Genomic DNA, 12215 nt, shown 5'->3' with positions numbered 1-12215 from the left:
TTTGGAACTCATGAGGAAGGTGTCTGTATGATTATAGAACGAATGGAGCGTGCATAAGTGTGTATAATGAACGTGAACGTAAGTAAAGGTGTGTATTTCATTTATAAAAAGGGAAATGAAGAAACGGTCATTTTAGAAGAACTAGGTGTGCGAAGGGGTAAGTCACTAATTTTTGACAGTCATACACAAAATATTCTGTAACTGCTGGATGTGATTAGCCTGCATCCCTCATTACACAACGCAGCCAGCAACGGTGCAAAGAGGTCACACATGGTCTCTTATTATCATCACATGCTTCAGATTTTATGGTAAAAAATGGGCCTTGTCCACACCTTCGCGCTCTACATTTTAACGCCCACGGTTCTATGACATTTTTCCTCTCTCTCTCTCTCTCTCTCTCTCTCACTTGCGGCAACTATAAGATTTCCAGTTTTAGGGTGCGGGGCATCTGGTAGTGAGGGGATAAATGAAGACTGGTTTCTGACCCCTTCCGTAAAAAAAAAATAATAATAATAATAAATAAATAAATAAATAACTCAAACTGAAGAAAATCGTCAGAAATATCAAAAATAAAACGAGAAATAGGTCAGCATATTAAGCAGATTAACAACATCGCCCTCAGCCCATCACCAGATGAATTAATGCGTTAAAAAATGATGAGGGGAATATTTTAATGGGCTAATATGATGGCTTCCCAACCCTGTCATCGGCCGTCCATCACTCTCCCCCTACACATAAAGTAATAATGAGGTCAATTAGCTCTTTCCCGCTGTTATGGACGCACTTAACTGGCGTATATGGGTCACCACCAAACGATTATGCCTCTCATGATCGGAACAACTCTGCCTTTTCATCCTAACCTGGTCCAGACTGTTGTCCTTTTGTGGCTTATTTTCCGTAACTCAGTGGCAGAAAAAAGAATGCTATGGCTATACATTTTTTACATGGCGAGAGAGAGAGAGAGAGAGAGAGAGAGAGAGAGAGAGAGAGAGAGAGAGAGAGAGAGAGAGTTTTATTTTTTAAAAGTTAGCTTACATGAATTTCAAGTTTTAAAAATTCCTGCATGTATAATAGTTGGCATATATCCGTCGAGCCGTAGTCGCTTTCACGCTTCATGCTCGCCTGTAGTTTTTACGACGGGGAGCGACACGAAAAATGCATTTTTAGAATTCCATCCTCCAAAAATATTTTCCCATTGCAAATTTGCGAAGGCCATGTAGTCGCTCCGGGTTCCTGCGTCCCTCTTGGCTGGCGCGAGGTATATTTCTCGCGAATTAAGTTTACGTCTTGCACAGAAATACTATGGTGGCATTCATGCTCACTGGCTGGACATTCATGAAATACATTTCATATTTGGCCAGTGTTATTCTGTTATTCGCGATATACGAGTAAATCTTAACAAAATAGAGAATATGGTTTATGCAGTAAATCATTTATGACACTAACTTTTGACAATTCAGTATCAGATTTTACGAAACTGTATTCCGGTGCTGGCGATATAAATTTTAACATTCACGAAATAACATTCTATTGTTCATGCAATAAATCACTTACAACTTTCGACATTCACGAAATTCACTGTCACTGACGTAATGACCCTCATGATTCATGAAGCATTATCCTGTGCTTCATGAAATTATTTAGAAGCAAAGTAGGTTAATCGGGGCTGTTCAGTGGCTCCATTAATGCAGCTCCAACCTCAATATATATCCAGAGAGTTTTGGTCACGAGGTCGTATTCTGGTGAGGTTCGGTGGGTTTCCAGCACCTGTTTGCTATTCATTTTGCACATAACACCTTAACATCATCTGTGTTATTTAAATCATTCATATATCGACATACTTTGCATAAATATTGTAGAGAAGGATATCACAACAGCTGTATGCGAAAATAAACAAGAAACAAGTGCTAGGGAGCCTTCTTCACCCACGAAAAGACGAGCCAGGGAGTCAAGACCCCTTTTACTTCCTCCAGATCACCTACCTCGCCCCTTGACTCAGACAGGAGTGGTGTCATACTGAACTCCTTGAATCCGGGAGACGTCCTTTTTATTCTTGCTGCTGCCAGACGATTTTATTCAGCTTGCGATGGACCCCTTGCATTGAAGGGGTTTGTTAAGGCTGTTATCTAACCCACTCAGTTGGAAAAGTCTCATAAGCTGAATAAAATCGTCCGGAGATGGCAGGAATAAAACGAAGCAGACGTCCACGGGGTACATGAGATGACTATGACACTCTGCCCTATGTCAAATGGTTCAGTTCATACGGGGAAAATCTCTTCATCAAAACTTTACACCTATATTTATCGAGGTATTCAGGAGCGGCATCATGTTATATTATTTTAGTATTTAGCATGAAGGTGGAAAGGCTGGTATAAATCAGACTTTTACCAGCTATTTCTAGGCGGCTTAGGAGGCTCCGTTGCATCTCTTCCTTAGCGATTTATTTTGTCTGTTACTCCTCAATATCTTTTTACACATATACAAATTACCTCCATATTAAAACGATATATATAGCAAGAGAACAGGGTGGTGTAGTAGGCAAAATAAATCGCAAGGGAACAGGTACCACGAAGCCTCATATAACACCTCGAATAATGCCTAACCTAATTAATAAACCAGCCCATTACACCCCGGAACAAGGCATCTCGTGTAGCCCTGCCAATCCGTCGTCTCGTGACACTTTAATGACCACTACGCCAGCCTCCATAAACCTTTCATGCCGTGTCCAACTAAAAAACAGTGCCGGGAAAACGATGAAGAGAGGAAGCACACACACAGACCAGTTTATTGCGTTACGGGCCGAGGGGAAGGGAGAGAGGGGTGAAAGGGGAATGGAGAAGGAAGGGAAGAGTGTGAGGGAAGGAATGGAAGGGGAAAGGAATGGGAGAAAGGGAGAAAAAAATGAAGAGGGCAGACAGGGAACGATGGGATAGGGAAAGGGAGATGGATGCGTGGAGGGGGAGAGGGAGGAGAGGGGAAGGAGGGGGAGACGAGGGGAAGAGAAAAGAAGGGAAGGGAAGGGAAGGGAAGGGGAAGAAATGAGTAGAGAAGAAAACAAGAAAAGTCAGAGATGATGTGATGAGAGTGGAGGGGAGAGAAAGGGGACAGAGGAAAGAAAGGGAAGAAAGTGGGAAAGGAAAAGATGAGAATGCGGGAAGGGAAAGTCGGACATGGTGAGAGGGGAGAGGGAAAGGAATGGGGAGTGGATGGGCGAGGGGAGAGTGGAAGCAGGATGAGGGGAGGGGGAGACAAAAGGAAGGGACGGAAGAGAAGGAACGTGAAAAAAGCGAAGGAAAGGGAAGGGATGTGGGGAGGAAATGGAAGGGAAAGGAGCAAGGGGGAGAGAGGGAAGGGAATGTAAAGAACACAATGAACGAACTGAAGGAAAGAAAGACGGGGGTTTATTGTGTTACGGTGTGAGGGGAGGGGAGGGGAGAGGGGAGGGGAGGCGAGAGGAGAGGGAAGAGGAGAGGAAAGAGAAAGGAGGATAAAGGTAGCGAAGAGGAGAGAGGGAGGAGGGAAAGAGAGTGGGGAGAGGGAGGAGGGAAAGAGAGAGGGGAGAGGGAAGACGGAAAGAGAGAGGGGAGAGGGAAGACGGAAAGAGAGAGGGGAGAGGGAAGACGGAAAGAGAGAGGGGAGAGACAAGGGAAAGGGAGGAGTAAAGAAGAGGGAAAAGTGTAGAAAGGGGAGGAAAATAGGAAGAAGAAATGAATGCTAAAGGGAATGGGGAGAGGTATGGGTAAGTTTGGGAAGGGTCTGGATGAGAAAAGAGAGGAAAGAGAGTGGGAGGGAACTGAGGAAAGAAATGGGGATGAAATGATTAAGAGTGAGGGAAAGAGAAGGAAGGAGACGGCTGTAGGAGAGAAGAAGGAGGGATGGGAGTTAGTCGAATCAAGGGAGAAAGGAAGTTAAGGAAATGGGAGGGGTGGGGAGGTCAGAGATGGCTATGTGGGAGGAGGTAAAGAAAGGAATGGAAAAAGATTGGAAGGGAAGGGAAGGAAAGAGGATGGGTCAACTAGCTGACGGGAGGGAGACAGGGGAGGAGGAAGGGAGAGTGAGGGGAAGGGTGAGTGAGGGGAAGGGTGAGTGAGGGGAAGGTTGAGAGAGGCGGTCTGTTAAGAGGGGATAGAGAGGGTTTCACATGCAGTTTCCCATTTACTGACGAAAATGGGCCACGCGGGTCGGGAGTAAAACCACGATTTTTTTTTTTTTTGTGTTAAATGGCCACTCTCAACCCCCCCCACTTTTTCTTATTTCTATTCTTGTTACCGTTACACGATTTTATTCAGACAGTAACAGCGCCATTTTTGCTGCTACTCTCATCCCTCTCTCTCATTTTAGTCTTTGTACTCTAGACGATTGTATAAAAAGAATAATGCCAGGATTTTTTTTGTTACACTGCTACTCTCCCCACTTTCTCATTTTAATTCTTGCTACCGTCAGATGATTTTATACAGAGCAGGAAAAAAAACTCTGATGCTAAAGAAATTACAAACCATCTCGACTAACCTTTTTGTTATATTGACGTCCGTGTATATTTTTTCCTGCTACCTCCAGACGATTTTCTCAGAGTGATCCAACTATACTGAACTAGTGGGGCAGAAAATTCCATCAAGCTTCCTGGCAATAACAGGCCATCCTAAAGCTGAGCCGAAGAGTTAATTCCTTCAGTCCGACAAAGTCCCTTTTCCACATGATTTTTTTCAGCTTAAAGTGATATATGAAACTGGAGGGGTTAGATACAAGGCCTTTCCTAAACACTTCCAATATAAAACCTTTCGACTTTGTGTAGCAAGATTACAGTACAATATGACTGAATCTCTTTTAAGGAGTTAATACTAATACCATAAATCTTTTCATGGTCGGGACTCTAGTGTTGTTTTCCATCTAATGTTGGAGTATTTTTCTTTTTTTTGGTGAGTTATAGGAGCCTAAAGCTGTTAATACGTTGTAATCTCTCTATGCATACAAATACACTCGTACAGTAATCCTCTTCTGTTAAATCCGTGTTTCTGGATAAAACGCGCGCGCACGCAGACGCGCACACACGCCAACCCCACACACACTCCTGAGCATCCAAATTCGTGCCGTGTGGCTAAAACAAACAGGATGTGTTTATTTATGGAAACAGTGTGACTTAGAGAGACGGGAAACAAATGAATTAAAACATTGCTGGATGGGAAGGGTACCCAGGCCTGCCCCCCCTACCTACCTACACCACAACGCAAATAAACAAAACAAATGCAAAGACAAATAGGCGCAAAAACACAAACAAGGAGACCCACACAAAAGCATTTCCAGAATTATAAAAAACATATGCACAGAAAAAAAAACACCAAAACCAGAACACAAACACAAGCATACAAATTAATCACACACACACACACACACACACACACACACACACACACACACACACACACACACACAGTATATGTGGAAAAAATAAGATACGTGAGTCACAGAAGTCTGAGTGCGAAGCTATACGAACTGAAGTGGTTGCAAAAAAAATAAAAATAAAATAAAGTGCGTCATGGGAGCTTGCGAATCTTATTGTACAAAGTAGGTATAATAATAATATAAAAAAAAAACACGTGCTGCTGTGTTAAGCCTGGCCCCGTCCTTCGTTCCTATGTTGGAATCAAGCTCTAGGACAACGAAGTCAGAAAATGTTTTGTGCAGGGAGAGAGGCTGGCAAAAGGCAGAGAGGGAGAGGGGAAGGGGGAGGGGAAGGGAGAGAGGGGGGGAGAGCGGAAGGGAGAGAGGGAGGGAGAGCGGAAGGGAAAGAGGGAGGGAGAGGGGACGGGAGAGAAGGAGGGATGGGTGATGGTCACCTCTATGGTGATGGTGGGGAAAGGGAGCTGGGAGGGGGAAGGAGGGAGGGAGATGGAAAGGAAAGGAATGGAAAGGGAGCGAGGGAGGGTAGTGAAGAGGGAGTAAGCGGGAAGGATGGATGGTGGGAGAGCGAGAGGCATGGAGGGAGGGATCGTGAGTAGAGAAGGGAATGGCAGGAGAGCGAGAGGCATGGAGGGAGGGATCGTGAGTAGAGAAGGGAATGGCAGGAGAGAGAGACAGAAGGAGGGAGGGAAAGAGGGTCGTAGGAAGGGAGGAAAGGAAGGGGATAAAGAGATAGCCAGGGAGAGAAGAGTGGGGGAGGGGGCTGACAGAGGGGATGGAAAAGGGAACTGAAAGAGGGTGGTAGGGAGGAACGAGTGAGGATAGAAAGAAGGTAGCAGGGGGGTTGGGAGGGAGGCACGCAGGGAGAGAAGGAAGGGGAAGGGGTCTAACAGGAGAGAGGAAAGAGGGAATATCAACATGTAGATAAAGAAACAGCCAGGAAAAATGCATGTAGGCGTGGTGCGTGGGAGGGAGGGAGGGAGGGAGGGAAGGAGAGGAAGGTGGATGGAGGGATCGAGAGAGGCAGGCAGGAAGGGAGGTAGGCAGGCCGGCAAGTACGCAGGGGTGGAAGCAGGGAAGAAGGCAAGCAGAGAAGTACGTAGACAAGGGAGCAGGGAGGCAGGAAGGAAAGGTGGCAGGTAAGTAAGAAGGCAACGAGGCAAGAAGGCAGGCAGGCAGTTAAGCAGGATGGTAGGAAGGCAGACAGAGAGACAGGGAAAAAACAGGTATTGAAGTAGTTAGACACGAAGACATGTACGCAAACAGGCATACAGGTAGGTAGGCAGAAAACGAGGCAGGTAGACAGGGAGGAAGGGAAACTGGCAGGCAGGGAGAGGTAGTTGATGTAGGTTGGTGTGGGTGTGGGTGTAGGACTGATCAAGGAGAGAACACGACATACAACACTGTCACTACAAATTCAGCTCCTCCGCGGTATACAATTTAATCTATTTTACTTCCTTTATCTGTCTAGCTTTCCATCAATTTCTCTCTCTGTATACGAATTTGTCTATCTACATGTCTATTTATCTATCGGTCCATTTATCGGCCTCTATTAGTTTGCATATCTGCTTGTCAGTGGATGATGCGACTGAGTAATCGGATGTTAAAGGGAAAAAACAGACTACAGGTTCACGAAACAAAAAAGTATTATCCAGTATAGCCTGCGATTAAATCTGTCTTGTTTTTTATATTCTGATATCCTGTTATGCGAGTGCTCACCTGGAAAGCCGTTTTATTTTTATTAACTAATATAATGTCCACTTTTTACTTTCACTTGAGCTGAAATTGTCGTCTTTCCACGTTAAATGATGGATTGAAACAATAAGTTAATACTAGACTATACTGCGAGTTACGAAAACGTGGCATAGAACGAAGCTGAGCATCCTTATTTTTTTGCTACTGAGTTCCGTGACACAACTTGGAAAAGAGTGAAATTCTAGAGTTGCCTTGACCCAGACTTGTCCTCTGAGCATTGCTTCACCTTGGTGAATGGCAAAAATTTCTACGGGTATTCATCCACTTCACAGTACTTGTTCCTGACTGGCACATTACTCTTGAGTTAATCGATTGTTACAGCTGAGTATTCAAGATGGAGGTACAACAATTTTAGAACAAGTAGAAATAGTATAGTAGTCTCCCCTCAACCAGAACAAAATCTTCTAGAGGTTGCAAGGAAAAAAACACAAAAAATATTAAAAACGGTGCACACAGGTCAACGCACTTTACCTAAACCAGTAAGAGACTTTGTTTTGAAGACATGAGGATGAAAGGACGGGGTTGTAGACACGCATACAGACTACTCACAATACCTGGCTTTTTCAGAGCAAACACAGCAGGTACGTAGGCTGAGACAAAGGAAGAGAAACTGGAAAGAAGTGAAGGAGGTAGGTAGGTAGGTAGGTAGGTAAGTAGGTATGTAGGTAGGTAGGTAGGTAGGTAGGTAGGTGGGTAGGGAGAGAGAGGTAGGTAGGGAATGAGGTAAGTAGGGATGGAGAAAGATAAGTAGGAGGAAGGAAGAGAAACACGTAGAAATATGAAGAGAAATGAAGAGAAGTAGAAGGGGAGAGGAGGGAGACAGGGATGTAGGTCGACATGGACGTAGAAAAAGATGCAGACAGGCACTGAGGGAAAATCAATAAAGGCATAAAGGCAGACAAGAAGGCAGGGAGGGAGTGAGAAAAGAATGCAAACTGAAGGAAGACAGAAAATACAGACAGGTACTGATGAAGATGGGCATGGAGAAAGGCAGGCAAGCAACAGAAACTAGAGACAGATATTAAAGGAGAAAAAAAAGAGAAAGAATGACAGGCGGGGTGGAAGACAGAATGAAGACAGGCATAGAAAGAGACTTGCAAAAAGAATGAGCATGCAAGCCGGTAAAAAAAAAAAAAAAAAAAAAACGAAAAGAGACGCAAGTAGAAAGACATTCAGACATGGAAGGGAAACACAAAGGAAGACAGACAGGCAGGCAGGCAGGCACAAAGAGACGTGCACAGATAGAGAAAATCAAACAAGCAAGTAGGCACGCAGACAGAACAACACAGCGGGAGAAAAGCAGCAGAAGAAACGACAGAAAGAAGACAGACGCAGCGGGAGAAAAACAGCAAGCAGAGAAGCAGCAGCAGGTATAAAAGAAAAGCAGACAAGGTAAAAGGCAGACAGAAAAGAAGACGAAAGCTGCCAGGGTACACAAACAAGACTCTGGACTGTGAAGTGTTTGAGAGACACTTGAAGCAGGCCATTCCGTATTCTTCCCGGACTCACCCCGTATTTTACGTAATTCTTGTGCAAATATTTTATGTTTGTGAATATTCTTGCCCAGTCTATCACTCTCTCTCTCTCCCTCCCTCCCACCCACCCCCCTCACACACACACACACACACACACACACACATGCTTACCCATGTATTCAAAACAGAGCACACAGACTACAAACAAAGCTAGTATACACAGCAATGGTAGTACCCTGGGTATTATGACACCCTGCATATCATCATCATCATCATCATGACAACCTTTATTCCCGCCTAGAAAAAGATGGGGCGAGGTAGGATTAAAAAAACAAAAGCATTAACACAGGTGGGCTATCAACAGCAAGCATCCCAATGAAATTATTCACGCCATCATTCCTACATCACTCATTCAAGTACTAAAAAAAAAAAAAAAAAACTTCGTAGCACATTTTCCTTAGTAATTTGTTCTACTTATCTTGATTCTCCCAATTTATGTCATTAATTTCTTTTCAGCATACATACAGGCCTAGTTTTCATCACTGATAAGGAGACTTAGGTGTAATGTGCAAAATAAATCGCAAAGGGAGATTTGTTACACCTCAAAAGCCCACGCGAAATCAGCCCTATTCGTCTACAGTCTGTATTACTCCCCTCTACTTCTTCTTCCTCCCATCACTCACCCCCTTTCCTCATCCTTTACTTTCCACTTCCCCTCTTCAATCGCCCCCTCCTCCTCCACTCATCCCCTCTTCCTCGACATAGCCCTCTTCCTCCACTCTCTTCCACCTTGATTCTTCGAATCCTCCTCCGGTTTCCCCCTTCCCCTCCACTCTCCCTCTTGTTACCCCCCTCACTCCACTTCCCTCCCCTATATAACTCTGATTTGCCTTGAAATTCTCGCGTCGCCCTAAACCATAACCCAACCAGGACTACCCTTACCTTACCGCCTCAACTCTACATAATATTATTCCTAGCCGGGATGAATTTCAGATGAAGTAACCTTTGAGCGTCGACCAAAAGTGTTTACTTAGGCTTCGTGGTAACAAGAAAAATACTTGGCTTGGAAGTGCTAAGTTAGGGTGTTAGAAAATATGTACATGGTTTACACACACACACACACACACACACACACACACACACACACACACACACACACACACACACACACACACACACACACACACACACACACACCTTAGAGTACGAGGCTTGTCTGATGTGTTGCCTCTTCAACGTGACAAGCTGAAAAGACGTTTGGAAGGTGTCGAGTGGATTATATTTCTCCTCCTTCGACCTCCTCGTCCTCTCTCTCTCTCTCTCTCTCTCTCTCTCTCTCTCTCTCTCTCCTACAAGACAAGAATGGGACGCGACGGAGAGTAAATGGAGTTGGACCTGAGACGGAAGATGGGGTTAGGGGAAGGAGTGAGGGAGGTGAAGGGGGAAGGAGTGAGGGAGGTGAAGGGGGAGGGAGAGAGGGAAAGACTGAGATAAGGAAGGGACGAGAGAGAGAGAGAGAGAGAGAGAGAGAGAGAGAGAGAGAGAGAGAGAGAGAGAGAGAGAAGCAGTGTCTTCTTTCATCCTGAGGGGAGTAGTGTAAACAAGGAAGTGGGCACAGGGTAGACATCAAAGGAAGTAGGGAGGTTTGGGATTATCATAAGGTGATTGGTTATAGAATTAGATTTATAAGAGAGAGAGGGAAGGGTGGAGAGTGGAAGAGAGGAGGGAAATAGGGAGGGGGGGAGAGTGGAGGAGGGAAGGGGAAATAAGGGGGGAGTGTGGAGGAGAGGAGGGAAATAGGAGTGGAGAGTGGAGGTGGGGAGGGGAAATAGGGGATGCAGAGTGGAGGTGAGGAGGGGAAATATGGAAGGAGGGAAGAGTAGGCGAAGTGTAAAGATTATATGAGGCAGACATCAAAGTAGACAGAGAGGCTTTCGATTTACATAAGACAATTGGTTACAGAACTAAAGAGTGGTTATAAAGTCAGGTTACACTGAGAAATACTGTATTATGTAATGGTGCTGGGTAATAGTCATCATGCATGCTCTATATGGCCACAGTGCAAACGTTTCTCCCAGTGACGTAAACGTTCCTAAACACTGATTAATTACTGCCTTGATCCTCTCGTTCCCTGTGTGACCTGACTTTTGAACCACCCTTTAGATTTACCCTACAGCTGATTCAGGAGAGTGGAAGAGGAGGCAGAGAGTCAAAGGGGAAGGGGAGAGTGAAAACGGGGGGGGGGGGATGAGAGGAAAGGAGAATAAAAAGGGGATACTGGAAAACATGAGGGTTCTGGGTAAGACAGGACGGTATAGGAACAGGGTGAACATTAAATGTGATAGGGAGGGGAGAGAGTGAAAGGGGAGAGAAAGAGAGGAGCGTGAAGGAAAGGAAGGATATGGGTGAGGGTGTGCGAGTTAAAAAAAAAAAAAAAAAAAAAAAAAAGCGTGTTACAATTAAATCTGGGAGAGAACGGGGAGAGAAAAGAAACAATGTAGAGGGAAGTGGAAGGGGGAGGGGGAGAGGGAAATGGAAGGGGGAGGGGGAGAGGGAAATGGAAGGGGGAGGAGGGGAGAGAGGAATGGAAGGAGGAGCTGGAAAGATGACTGGAAGGAGGAGGGGGAAGAAGGAAATGGAAGAAGGGAGGGGAAGAAGTACCTGGATGGTGTAAGATGATGCATAAAATTCTTACTCTGTGCTGCACTATCGAGACACATACATGAGAAATTACTTAAAAACGTAGATGCGCGCACACACACACACACACACACACACACACACACACACTCTCTCTCTCTCTCTCTCTCTCTCTCTCTCTCTCTCTCTCTCTCTCTATATATATATATATATATATATATATATATATATATATATATATATATATATGTCGTAAAAGGCGACTAAAAGGGTTGGCGGAGGGTTAGTGCCCCTCCCCGGAAAACAACTAACTAAAAACACAAACAATAAGCCTCGGACAAGGACTGACCAAACGTTGACGACCAAGGACCGGACAATGGACATTGCAATTGGAACGTGGAATGTAAGGGGAGCAAATGATGAGATGAAAGAGAGAGAGATTGTCCAGGTGCTTGAGGATGCGAAAGTGGATGTATGTGGAATAACTGAAACAAAATGGAGAGGAGAAAGTGTGAGAGAATGGGAGTATGGATGGGGTATATGTGCAGGAGTAGGTGAGAATGAGAGGGCAAAGGAAGGAGTATGTATAGTTGTGAGTAAAAGATGGAAGAGGAGCATAAGACAGTATGGATCAGTTGGATCAAGGATTGTGTGGGTAAAGTTGAAAGTTGGAATACAAATGTGGGCGATTGTGTGTGTGTATGCGCCAACGCAAGATCGTGCTAGAAGAGTGAGAGAAGAGTTCTGGACAAATGTAGAAGTGTGCATGGAAAAGTTTGGAAGGAATGATAGAGTGTTTTTGATTGGTGATATGAATGGTGGATGGAATAGTTGGTGAGTGGGGTGTGCCTGCTGAGATAGATGAGAATGGGAGTGCACTAGTGGACATTTGTGCTGGGAGGGGGTTGGTGATAGCCAATACCCTCTTCAGGCATAAAATGATCCACA

The sequence above is a fragment of the Coenobita brevimanus genome, chromosome 74 (assembly GCF_032717465.1).
Source record: "Coenobita brevimanus isolate Jiangsu-jjx chromosome 74, ASM3271746v2, whole genome shotgun sequence".
Lineage (NCBI taxonomy): Eukaryota > Metazoa > Arthropoda > Malacostraca > Decapoda > Coenobitidae > Coenobita > Coenobita brevimanus.
Note: the sequence above shows the minus strand (reverse complement) of the source record.